The sequence below is a fragment of the Megalobrama amblycephala genome, linkage group LG17, assembly GCF_018812025.1.
Source record: "Megalobrama amblycephala isolate DHTTF-2021 linkage group LG17, ASM1881202v1, whole genome shotgun sequence".
Lineage (NCBI taxonomy): Eukaryota > Metazoa > Chordata > Actinopteri > Cypriniformes > Xenocyprididae > Megalobrama > Megalobrama amblycephala.
The window spans coordinates 9147023-9159617 of NC_063060.1; positions in this window are offsets into that span (position 1 = coordinate 9147023).

The following is a 12595-nucleotide window of genomic DNA, read 5'->3' on the forward strand; positions in this document are numbered from 1 at the left end:
CAAAAGCTCAATTCATCTTGATTCTTCAGGAAGAAGAGCCCTACCTCTCTGAAGAACTGATGCATTCATATTCTTAATCATTGCCTTGGTGAATATATTGCTGGAGTTGGGGAACTGCATAAATGAACAGCCAGGAAATTAAATGATAAAATCTTGTCACTGTTTAATGCTATAATAAATTGATTTGTGAACTGAAATGAAATATTAATTGAAAAAAGAAAACATTACCAAATTAACTCAAGATGACTCATTTATTTAAGTATTTGTTAAAACTAAATTCATTATTGAAGATAAAGAAAACATTGAAATGGTCAGTTTGAACTTCTGGACTGCTTAAATATATTTTGTCATCTGATAAGGACATTGAATAAGGTAAATGGATTTTTTTTTTTTTTTTTTTTGTACAGATTTTATTTCTATATAGCTGAGCCGAGTCCTAAATAAATGTTGCTGTATCATCTAGATTGACATTATATTGTTTAGTTATATTAATAGTTTATCCACTTCTTTTGTAAACTGAATTTTGACATTGCAAAATATATAAATAATAAACACAATGCTATTTTATTCTATTATTTTTATTTTTATTTTTTGAACGTGCCTCAAATTGTGGCAACAAGTCCGTTGTGGTACAACGCAACAGAAAATGAACAGACAAAACCTTTTGAGTCTGATTATAGGCTAAAGCACAGACAGTTTGATTAAAATATTAATGTAATGTGCACTTTGGAAACATCTGTTTACAAATACTGTCATACTCTCATAATTTCTTTACAAAGAACAATAATTTCTGTTATTTTTCCACTAAATTATGAGATCTTTTTAAAAAATAATTTAATGAGGGAGCCTGCTGTTATTTATATTTATAAAATAAACAAGAGTTCTATTTTTTCGAACATCTGCACAATTGCAAATGTGACTGATTTAATACAGCAGTTCAATAAATAACAGACAGACAGTGGTGGATAGGATTTTTTTTTTTTAAGCAGGGGCCACAATGGGGCCACCCTTTACAAAGAGGTGCAAAGTTTAACGTTCAAGGGCCAATGTGTATGATCTACGTGCATATTTTTGTGTCCAAGTGCATTATTTACTTTTAAAATAATTTGATAAATTCATGACATATATCACTTTATTCTATAAAATCTATTTAGTTAAAATTCATTTTTAGTATTTATAATATATTATTTTATGTTTTGTTATCTTAAACCCGCAAAATGACAGGTGGTGCAACTGTCCAAACAAATGAAAAGGCTAAGAAAACTATTTTAAATGGTGTTTAAAAAAAAAAAAAAAAAAAAAAAAAACGAAATACTATGGCATCATTTTAAGTTTGAAACCTTTTGTCCAGCAATTTTATTCTCAAATTTCACAACTGCAAACATGGCTCTTTTATTATGAAATTAGAAGGCAATAACAGTAAACATGGCAATGCATCATCCAGAGGAGAATGAAAAAGGCTTGCAGATCTCTCTCAGATACTGGTAAAAACTGCTAATTTCAAGTTTGTGTAGGCTAGTTCACTTTCCATGTCAGGTGGTACAACTTACAGGAGCTATACAACAATTTGGTTGTACCCCAGAGTCTATGGTTGTACCGCCTGACATAAAACCAGTCAAAAAATGAATTTAAACACCCTAATACCTTTTATGAGTCTATCTTGTACTTTCTGCGTGAGGGCGCCCTCTGGCTTCGACTATGGATTAAAACATAGCCTACTTTACCGAAATAATCGAATTCAGTTATAATTAAAATGTGAAACAGTAACCTGGAACTTTATCGTGAAAGCGCCAACAGTTTCATCCTTATCGCAGTGCAAGACACTGCCCTCTATGTTTCATAATTTAAATTTCAGTGAATTATTCATAACAACTATAGCCTACGTTTATTTTCAACCAAACTTTTTAAAACACGTTAACATAAGCGTCTTTATCTTACTTGAATTTTAAATTAAATGCCTCAGTTTTTCTACCTGTCGATAATTCTCAAAGAATTCTTCCATTCTCCCACTCGCACCTGTTTTAAAGTTAAACTGCACGCACTTACTTAAGCGGAAGGCTTTGTAAAGTAGGTTCAGCAGCGTTTAGAGCACCTACTTTATTATTCAACTGAACTGTGAACGTTTACACGGGTTCAATATAGGCTACTTGGAGTGAATTCAGGTTGATTGAGACACTTTTCCCACTTCATCTCAATGGCAAAAAGTGTCCCAGTCTGTTGCCAATTTAGCAATTTTGTTGCTAGATTTAGCTACTTCTCAGACTAACCCTAGCAACTTTTTTTCAAAGAGCACTTAGCAACAAATTTAGCTATTTTTACAATTTATTTGGCAACTTTTAACAACTTTTGTAAAGTGCCTCAAACAATAAAAAGGCACATATTTATATCTAAATTACACAAAAAGAGGAAACCATAGCTAGCCAGCCAAGCAGCACATCATCCTGGACAGAGCTGAAGAAAGATGGAGTGGGGGCCTAACAGTACACACATTATATGTAAATTAAGTTGCTAGTTGCAATTGTTCAATAATAATTGATCATTTATGATGGCATGTTAATTTGTTCCTATAAATACAAAGTTCAGTCATGAAACTCTAACTGAGCGCTGATTGGTTCTTTCTATGCCATGGCATCAGCCAATCAGAAGTAATTCCATATCCACACAACCATATATATCGTACCCTAGCCTGCGATCGACAAGCTGCGCAATGTGAAGCGCTGTTATCCCTCCTCCTCCCCAGAGCCACCTGTAGAGATCTGCTACGGGGGTTCTACCATTCTTGCAGCAGCCTTTTCCTTGTTGTTTTATTTGACGAAGCTAAACAATTTGTATTTGCTCAGCAGCAACAGCAGCAGCAGCAGTAACTGCAGCAGCAGTAGCAGATCTCGTACGCCAAAATCAAGCCTAAAATGAACACTCGCCGAACTCCAAATGAGATGGGCTATTTTTTTTACAAAAAGTTACAAAAACGAGTCTGAGTCTATCAAAAGTATGTATGCCTACCAGGCTAAAGAAAGCTAAATATTTTTTTATAGCCTGTAGGACCAAAATATAGCCTATTTTAATGAAAATGTAATTTAAGTGCTGGTGAGAAATATTTAGGATATTATAGGTCATATTTTGTAGCTAAATGCAGACACTTGACGCTTACAAGTGAATGAAACTCCGCCTACATGTCTGTAAATGATTAGGCTAGTTTAAAAAAACATTGCATGATTCTAATCTAGACCAAATGCCAAAAGACCATCTAATCTCTTATTTTATTGCTAGGCTGTATAGGCCTACACAGTGTAGCCTAAGTTGGCTACTAATATGTACAAATAGCGTGATGCTGTATGGTCTTATAGTATATAGGCCTACGCACAGCCCAAGTTATTTATGTTGAAAAATACTTTCGTTTTTCACGTCCGGGACTCCTGCACCTCTTTTTTTTTTTTTTTTTTTTTTTAAATGTGAAACTTCAGTTGAAATAGAATTTTGTGAACGCGTGTTTGATACAGCAGTTTTAAAAAGTAAAAAAAAAAAAAAAAAAATCCAAAAGTTATAAAGCCTAAGTACCCATAGGGAGGCTAATCGGCATATTTTAATTCGCGGATCAAGGTCTGTTGTTCAACAAGATGAGCAGCTTTGGTAAGTGAAAGACATGGCACGATCTGTACTTAGCCGATATCAAATTCAAATAGTTTCAAAACAAATCTAATTCCCTATTTTGTACAATTAAACAATTAATCTGTTATTTTTTTTATAATAATGAGTTACGAAAACTTTGAAATAGGCTATAGGCTTGTTTCTCTGATTGGCTAAAAACAACCGTAGCCTAAGCTACACATTGCTGGAGGTTAATACCTTCTTTTATGTCCAGAGGCCCAGTTTGTGGAGAGGAACCGGGCAGCGCTTATTCAAAGGGTTTCTTCAGTGATGGCAATAGCAGATGAGCTCAAAAATAAAGACATGATACATGATGAAACATATTCAGAGATCAGAGCAGAAAAAACCAACCCGAGCAAAATGAGAGAGCTCTTTGAAGCACTGCATTCTGGAGGAGACAGAGTGAAAAATGACTTTTATTATGCGCTGGAACATCATGAACCATTCCTCTTCAAAGACCTTGGTAAGAGAATCTACAGTGGGTATTAATTTGAGATTATAAACTCAAACCTGTATGTAGTCTAATATAACCTGTCCTGTCCTGTGGTTGATGGTAACAGTGGCGCCTGCAGCTGTATGCACTGTGCGTACCATGAGAGGGCGCTAATTAATGCCGTTTTTATTTTTTACATAGGGCTAATTTTTAAATTGATTATTAAAACATATCTGCGTACACTCATAAGAGAGCAAGAGAGAATGAGAATAAATAAAGGTGTGCGTTTGTCTGTTGTAAAGTCAAACGTGTGTATGTGCGTCCATGGGTGGGCGTGGGGCATATGGGAAAAAAGAAACCTGTTGGCTAGTTTGGTTTTTTTGTTTTTTACACACATGAAAAATGACGTTACAGAAAGTTATTGTTTAAAAACAGGCTCAAAATGAGTAAACGCTCTCTAAAACAGCTAAATTCGACTGAAACATTTGCAAAAAGGCCTAAAACTATTGAGTAGGGATGGAGAAATTAAGCCTCTTAAATCTTTGAAGCTTTTCTCTAAATGTTTCGGGAAAGGTTTCAAAGCATCAAGAGTGTCGAAAACAGCGCCATCTTGTAGCAGGTTCAATAACGCAGTGTAACTGCACCGTCATTGGTTCACTCATAGACAAGTTGTTGAACCAATGACGGCGCGGGATAGCTGAGCGGCCTATGGCGACAAAGCGCGAATATTCCCGCCGAAATGGGTGGGGTTTTGGGCTATATAAGCAGGCGTTTCACCATAGGATTTCAGTTCTCTCTCCTTCAGCACGACTTCACATCTCTTCGCTGATCTCCAGCTGAAGCCTTCGCCGCCTGGGAAGAAGCTGACTGGAAGACACTCTCGCCGCCGTTGAAGAGGCCCCCGCAGCGGACTGTTGAGCTCGCCGGACTAGAAAGCGCTTGCGCCCTCATCGACTGCTGCCTCGAGCACCGTCTTGAGCCGCCCGCTTCCCGCTTTCGGCCGCCTGCCAGTGTGTCTCCTGCCGCCATCCGGCGCATCTATCATCTATAATCTCCTTCCTCCCGCGAGCCAGCCAGGAAGAGACCGCGGGGTAGAGCAGTCCAGCGCCTGGAGTTGGATGAGCTCACGCCGGCCCAGCTCCCGCTTGCCTCACCCTTTCCCCCGCAAGAGCAGTCCCCCATCCTGTTCTCCCGCCCCGACCTGCGTCCCTCCGCTGATGCGAGCAACCTCGTCTCTTTCTGCGGTTTCCGAGGATGAGCCGCTTGACGATGACTCTGTGTCTCTCGTGGCTTCTGAGATGGAGGAATGGGCTGGTGACTCTGAGGAGAGCCCTGCCCAATTACCATCGCTGGCAGACCCGGGATGGATGCCGAGCTGTTCCGCATCCTCTCTAAGGCTGTCGAGGAGCTGAATCTCCAATGGGCCCCACCTGAAGAGCCGACGCGTAGCAGATTGGATGAGATTGGACGTCGCCAGGCCCCTAGAGGGCTTTACAGAGCGTTTCACCGCAGCTCAGAAGTCGTCCCAGGCCATGCGACACTTCCTGCCAAAGCGCTCCAGCTCTACCTCTGCTTCCAGCTGCCTCAGGACAGGCAGCGGCAGGCCCCCCGGCCTAAGATAGAGCTGGACCCGAGGCCTCCCAAGTCTTCCTGATCCCAGGGGAGAAAAGAGGAAGGGGTTAAGTCCCGCCAAGGCCAGACCGCCCCCAAAGCTCTCTCGTTCTCTTTCCCCTCTGCCCGTTCAGTTCTGGGCATGGGAACCAGTTTGTGTGTTCTGCGACCAGGGTCCATTGCTGTTGCGCCCACTCAAAATGCTGTTATTATGGCGAACACAATAAATATTTTACATTCTCAAAGAAAGAGCAATTTTCCTCTCCCACACTCGCCGGCGTACGGACCCTGTTCTAGGCGGTCCGCCGCCTGGCACCATTCAATCCCTTGCTTTACGGGCCGAGGCCTGGCAGGCCATCCCCGGAGTGTCAAAGTGGGTTCTGGGGATAATATCTCAAGGCTGCTCGCTCCAGTTTGCTCGGCAGACCCCTGCGCTTTGGCGGCGTACTTCCCACTTCAATAAACACGGACGACGCTCATGTCCTCTGATCAGAAGTGATGTCTCTGCTGGAGAAAGGGGCTATAGAAATAGTGCCCCCCTCAGAGAGTGAGTCAGGCTTTTACAACTGCTACTTCCTTGTCCCCAAAAAAGATCTTGGACCTCAGAATTCTGAGGTACTACTTTCCCTCATGAGACGGAAGTTCAAAATGTTAACGCTGAAACAGATCCTCACGCAGATTTGCCCCAGGGACTGGTTCTGTTTGCTGGACCTGAAAGATGCATACTTTCACATCCAGATAGCCCCCCACCACAGGCGATTCTTGAGATTCGCATTCGAGGGAGTGGCTTATCAGTACACGGTCCTTCTGTTCAGGCTGTCCCTAGCTCCTCGCACTTTTACCAAGTGATTGAACGCGGCTCTTTCCCCTCTGAGACAGATGGGAATCCGAGTTCTCAATTATCTCGACGACTGGCTCATTCTAGCCCAATCTCGAGCTGAGCTAGAATACCACAGATCCGTGATACTCAGCCACTTGGAGTGCCTGGGTCTCAGGGTCAATTTTGCCAAGCGCTCACTGCTCCCCAGCCAGCATATAACGTTCCTGGGTGCAGTTCTCGACTCAGCCCGTATGACGGCTGTAGTCTCACCAGAGCAGCTCGCAGCTTCAGTCAGGAACAAAGCCTGTCTCCCTCTGAAGTTTTTCCAGAGGATGTTAGGGCTGATGGCTTCCGCCTTCCCGGTTCTGCAGCTCAGCCTTCGGTGCGGCCGCCTGCGTCTCAGGGTCAATCGAGCCTGTTTGACAGCTCTGAAAACCTGGACGACCCCACTTGGTTCAGTCAAGGAATACCTCTACAGGCGGTGTCCAGAAGGACCGTGCTCTGGGCAGGCCGGCCTTCGGCTCGTGGTCTCACGAGGAGAGCCATCTGCACATCAACTGCCTCGAGATGCTGGCAGTGATTCGAGCCCTTCAGGCATTCCAGGCACACCTGACAGGACGCCACGTCTTAGTCCAGTCGGACAGCATGACAGTGGTGTCTTACATAAATCACCAGGGCGGTCTTTCATCCAGCCACTTATGTGCTCTGGTGACACGTCTCCTGGAATTGGCACTACCGAGGTTTCAGTCGCTCAAGGCGACTCATATACCCGGGAGGACGAACTTGGGAGCAGACATGCTATCTCGGAGCAACGTCCCCTCAGACAAGTGGATGCTCCACCCACAGACAGTTCTCAGAATTTGGGAGTTCTTCAGGAAGGCAGAGGTAGACCTCTTCGCCTCGAAAGACAACTCTCACTGCCCAATTTATTTTTCGAAAGAGGACGATGCGCTGGCCCACGCCTGGCCCAGCGCTCTCCTGTACGCTTTTCCCCCGATCGCTCTGATCCCTCAAGTCATCAGGCGAGTCGAGGAAGACAAACACAGAGTCCTCCTGGTGGCCCCGCTCTGGAGGAGCCAAGTTTGGTCCTCGGAGCTGTTCAGGCTTTCCACGAAAGCCCCGTGGCCAATTCCCCTGAGACGGGACCTCCTCTCTCAGGCGAACAGGACGATCTGGCACCCTCAGCCAGAACTTTGGGCTCTACACCTTTGGTCCCTCGATGGGAGCCTGCTAACCTCCCAGGGGACGTGCTAAATACCATTTCTCATGCGAGAGCGCCGTCCACAAGATGCCTTTACGCCCCGAAATGGTCTGTCTTTGTTGGCTGGTGCTCTGCACGCAACATAGACCCTGTGGAGTGTGACATATCACCGATACTGTCTTTTCTCCAGGAACGTTTGGATATGGGTCGCGCCCCCTCAACGCTCAAAGTTTACGTAACAGCCATTGCAGCGTTTCATGCTCCTATCGCTGGCCAGTCAGTGGGACGAAACAACCTTATGGTGCGTTTCTTGAGAGGTTCTAGGCAATTAAATCCTCCTCGCCCTCTCACCGTCCCTACCTGGGACCTCTCTCTGGTCCTCAGGGCTCTCAAAGGGCCTCCCTTTGAGCCGCTGCGTTCAGCTGGCCTCAGGCCCCTGGCACTCAAAACCGCTCTGCTGCTTGCACTAGCATCGGTTAAGCGTGTTGGCGACTTGCAGGCTCTCTCTGTGAATCCTGCGTACTTCGAGTTTGGGCCTAACGACTCCAAAGTCGTTCTAAAACCTAGGCATGGCTACGTCCCTAAGGTGCTCTCGACTCCGTTCAGAGCACAGGTAATTTCCCTCTCAGCGCTTCCTCCTTCATCGGACGAGTGAGAGTTGGAATTACTCTGCCCCGTCAGGGCATTGAGGACCTACACTGAGCGATCTCAGCCTTTCCAGCAATCTGATCAGCTCTTTGTCTGCTTTGGAGGCCACACCAAGCGGATGGCAGTCTCTAAGCAGCATCTTTCGCGTTGGATAGTCGACGCTATTGCTCTTTGTTACTCCTCTATGGGCCAGAACTGCCCCATAGGAGTTAGAGCCCACTCCACTAGAGGAATGTCTTCCTCTTGGGCCTGGTCCAGTGGAGTTTCCATTAAAGACATCTGTGAGGCGGCTGGCTGGTCTTTGTCCACTTTTGTAAGATTTTATAATTTGGATATCCCGACCTTACAAACTCGGGTCCTGTCGGTATGATCCCGCGGCCTCTACTGAGCTCCGCTTCATGCCATTCCAGGAGTTAACTCCTTGTTGCAAGTGTAACATGGGTTCGGCGGCTTCGGCCTTCTCACTTGTCCGCTGGTTCCCTATCGGTTCCCAAGACAAGTCCAGTCGTTCCCTGCCGTGGCACGGCGCGGTTGAATTCGTTCCCCATACGCAGTACGAGTGAAGTATCGAAAGGGAGCGTCCTCGGTTACTAACGTAACCTCGGTTCCCTGAGATACGGAACGAGTACTGCGATACATGCCGTGCCACGAGGCTGCGGCTTCAGTGTCGTCGCTTCAGTCGAATGACCTCAAATCCTATGGTGAAACGCCTGCTTATATAACCCCATAGATATATACACTAGATGTCGCCTTGGGGTTCTACGCATGCGTCAAAACCGCCATCATCTTGGAACAGGGGTCTTGTCATAGGAAGTAGCTAGGTAACGCTGCAATCTCCGCCTGTACTCTGAATTCATGGACGATGCCGGACTTTTGTGCTGCGTATGGATGTTCAAACAAAAGAAATCTAAAAACCAGACAGCAAGGGATTACATTTCACAAGTGAGAATGTGTTTTATGATATTGAATGTTACGAAATTATATTTCTGGTTACGTTGGTTTGTTTCAGTCCTTGGTTAACGACCGCAGCTAATCCATGCTAGTTACCCATTCGTTTTTGGCAGTTTGCGTGGCAGCTGCCACTCGACCTGTCACCGCTATATGCGCCTGCCCCGCGACCTGCCACTGATAAACACGCCTGCCCCGCGACCTGTATGCGGTCACACCATCTATGCTTAAAATGTATTGCGCGTATACATGAGGTTGCGTGGTAGGTGTTAAATGTCGGTAGAAATATTTTTAAAATTCATAAAAAATAAATAAAATGTTTACTGCAAACTTAACCTTATTCTTGTTATACATGTTCCCAATTAAGTACAACTGCAGTGACTATCATGTTGTTTTACTGTTTTATTCTTTAATAATTATATGTCAAAGTCATAGACTACCTCACTATACAGACAGATTTTAAAAATTCATAAAAATATGAAATCAAATTGTTTTCTACAAACTCCACCTGGTTCTTGTTCTAGATCTCCCCAAGTGGTGATTTTCATGTTGTTTTTCTATTTTATTCTTTAATAATTATATGTAAGTAGCGATAGTTCATTCGAAGTTTACTCAAGTGGAAGAATGCTACTAATAAACTTAGGCCTACTAGCACTATGCATTATATTTTTTAAAAAGTAGATTATCTTAATATCAAAACCTTAAATTTTCTCTGCACTCAATGATAAATACATGTCTGACCGTTGTAACGAATCCCCCCAAAAAACCTAGAAAATCGCATTCATGACGATTTATGGTGATTTTATTTCCGTTAGACCTTTGCCTACATTGACGCTGATGCATTAAAGAGGAAGGCTCCCCTGTTCCAAGATGGCGGCTCTGTTGACGCATTCGTTCCAATGAACTGCCGTAGCCAAGGCGACATCTAGTGTATATATCTATGACATACTTCATACTGGCCGTGATAAACATCACACATTCACTTACCACTTGCTCCATTTCTGTAAATCCGTTTTTATGAATGAATGATGACTTATAGCTGTTGCTCTAGTCTTCGTAAACAGCCGTTAGCGGCACCTGCTGGTGAGGTCGACTAACAGCAGATGGAGATCATGCATCGGTACTCTACTGCTTTTCCTGCAGTTCCCGGATGTGAAATGTTGAATTTTCTGCCGAATTTGAACCACTGAATTTGTGGAAGCGAATTTGAAAAGCGAAATAAAATGGACTGAAAATTGCTAGTTGAATTTTATAGGTTGTATTTTAAACAGAATGAATATTTTGGAAGTGAAATCTGAAAGGTGAAAATAAATTATTGAATTTTTAATAATGAAAATGTGTGTGAAATATTTTTAATTGAAATATTCACAGCTTAAATATACGACCATGTTGAATTTCAGCCCATAAAAATGCAAGCCTTAAAAATACAATGCATCTAAATTAGGGCTGTCAAAATAACGCGTTAATTTCGATTAATTAATCTGAGAAAAAATAACGCGTTAAAAAAATTAACGCAGATTAATCTATTCCGTATAGAGTGCCCCAGGGATGACGCGTTTTTGTAAGCCAACCCGGAAGTTAGTGGCGCACGGGTTCCCTCGACTGAAAGCCTATTCATTTTTCCCATAGACTTTTGGAAAATCGCAGAAAATAAGCTCTGTGTTTAACAAAGGGTTATGACACTTACACGTTTTGTCTATCAAGATAATCTTTACAAGTTAATACAACATTTATAGATTTTGAAGCCTAAATAAAGTCGTCAGATATAAAAGGCTAACAGTAGGCTATAAACGGACTACAGCAAACCATGGTCGCGGATCAACGTCGTCACCACCAAGCTTCCTCAAACTTTATTTAGAAAACAACTCTATTTAAAAACATGCTCGCTGATTATGATCTGCTCTGTGTATGAATACTTATCCACTTTTTCATGAGAAATGCTGTCCAAATGTCCTGTTTATCATGATGACGTCTAAAGTCCCCGCCAAAGGAAGTAGTTCCTTTTAGCAATTTGTTAGCAACCGCCGATTTTAAGACAGTAAAAGTTTAAAAAATCACAAGTGGGTTATAACTGGTGTGTTTTGTGTCATAGATCAAAACGTGAAAGTATTTAGAGGCTTTGTTAACCACAGACCTTATTTCAGGCGATTTAGCAAAAACCCACTCAAAAAACCCATAGACTTTACGGCGTTGGAACCGGAAGTCCTAAAATGCTAACTCGCTTCCGGGTTTTGCCTACAAAAATGCGTCATCCCTGGGGCACTCTATTGACATTTGAACCTGGAGCCTTTCTCGTGCACGCGAGCTCTCTGTCTTCAAAGTAAGCACCGTCTTTGCACTCTCTCTACCTCACACATAATAATCTAAATCAACTGACACAATGCTAAAAGTTCGTAGCCTAAGACCAAATCCATGTTTCACGAGGCGCATTCAGAGAATGTTTTTCCTGAATAACCGCTGGGTGTGAATAGTGCTCAAAAGAACGTCACCTCATCTTCTCAGGCGCCCTGCACGTGCAGCTGACATAAATCACACTTTCAGTAAACAAAAAGAAAATCCTATCCAGTGGTGAAGTGTTTTCTGTGTTGACAAATCTTTTGCGATATCCTAATAACAGTCGCGATTCGCACGCAACGCGTCAACGTCCGCTAATGTCCAATTCGCGACCTAATGACTCATTTTAATGAATCATGACAACAACTGATTCTTCCACACGGTCTATAATGAATCATTTACTCAAACAACTCTGAAGTGAGAACATAAGTGTGCTTACTCCATTTAGCAAGAGTGGTTAGTAAAATTAGCCTTAATAATCCACAGTATTTTCAGGTTTAAATGACAATGTGTAGTATATTCCCAGCTAACAATTTTTGGTTCCCAGAAACCTATAAAATCAGTTAGTTTAGACTGGAGTGAGGTGAAACCAGAACAAAGCAAGTTGTTGTTAGCTAGGTGCATTCAATTGTATATGGTAGAAAATTATATTATTAATTAATATAACTTCTAAATGCTACTTTTTAATATTTTTCAGGTTTAGCAAAAAAGCATCTTCTCTTACAAAGCTATAAAATCTTTTTTTTTTTTTTTCATTTTTTTTTTTTTTTTTTTGCAAAGAGTGCAAGAAAGAATTACAGTGAGACTGACAGGTACTTTATTGTCAGTATCGGGCTCGTAGATCTCGTAGGTAGGGCACTTTTTACTGCTTGTGTGGATGACCATGTCTGTCACCACCGAAGACCATTTTTGACCAGGGAAAAACTCTGCATTGATTAATTTGAATTGAAAT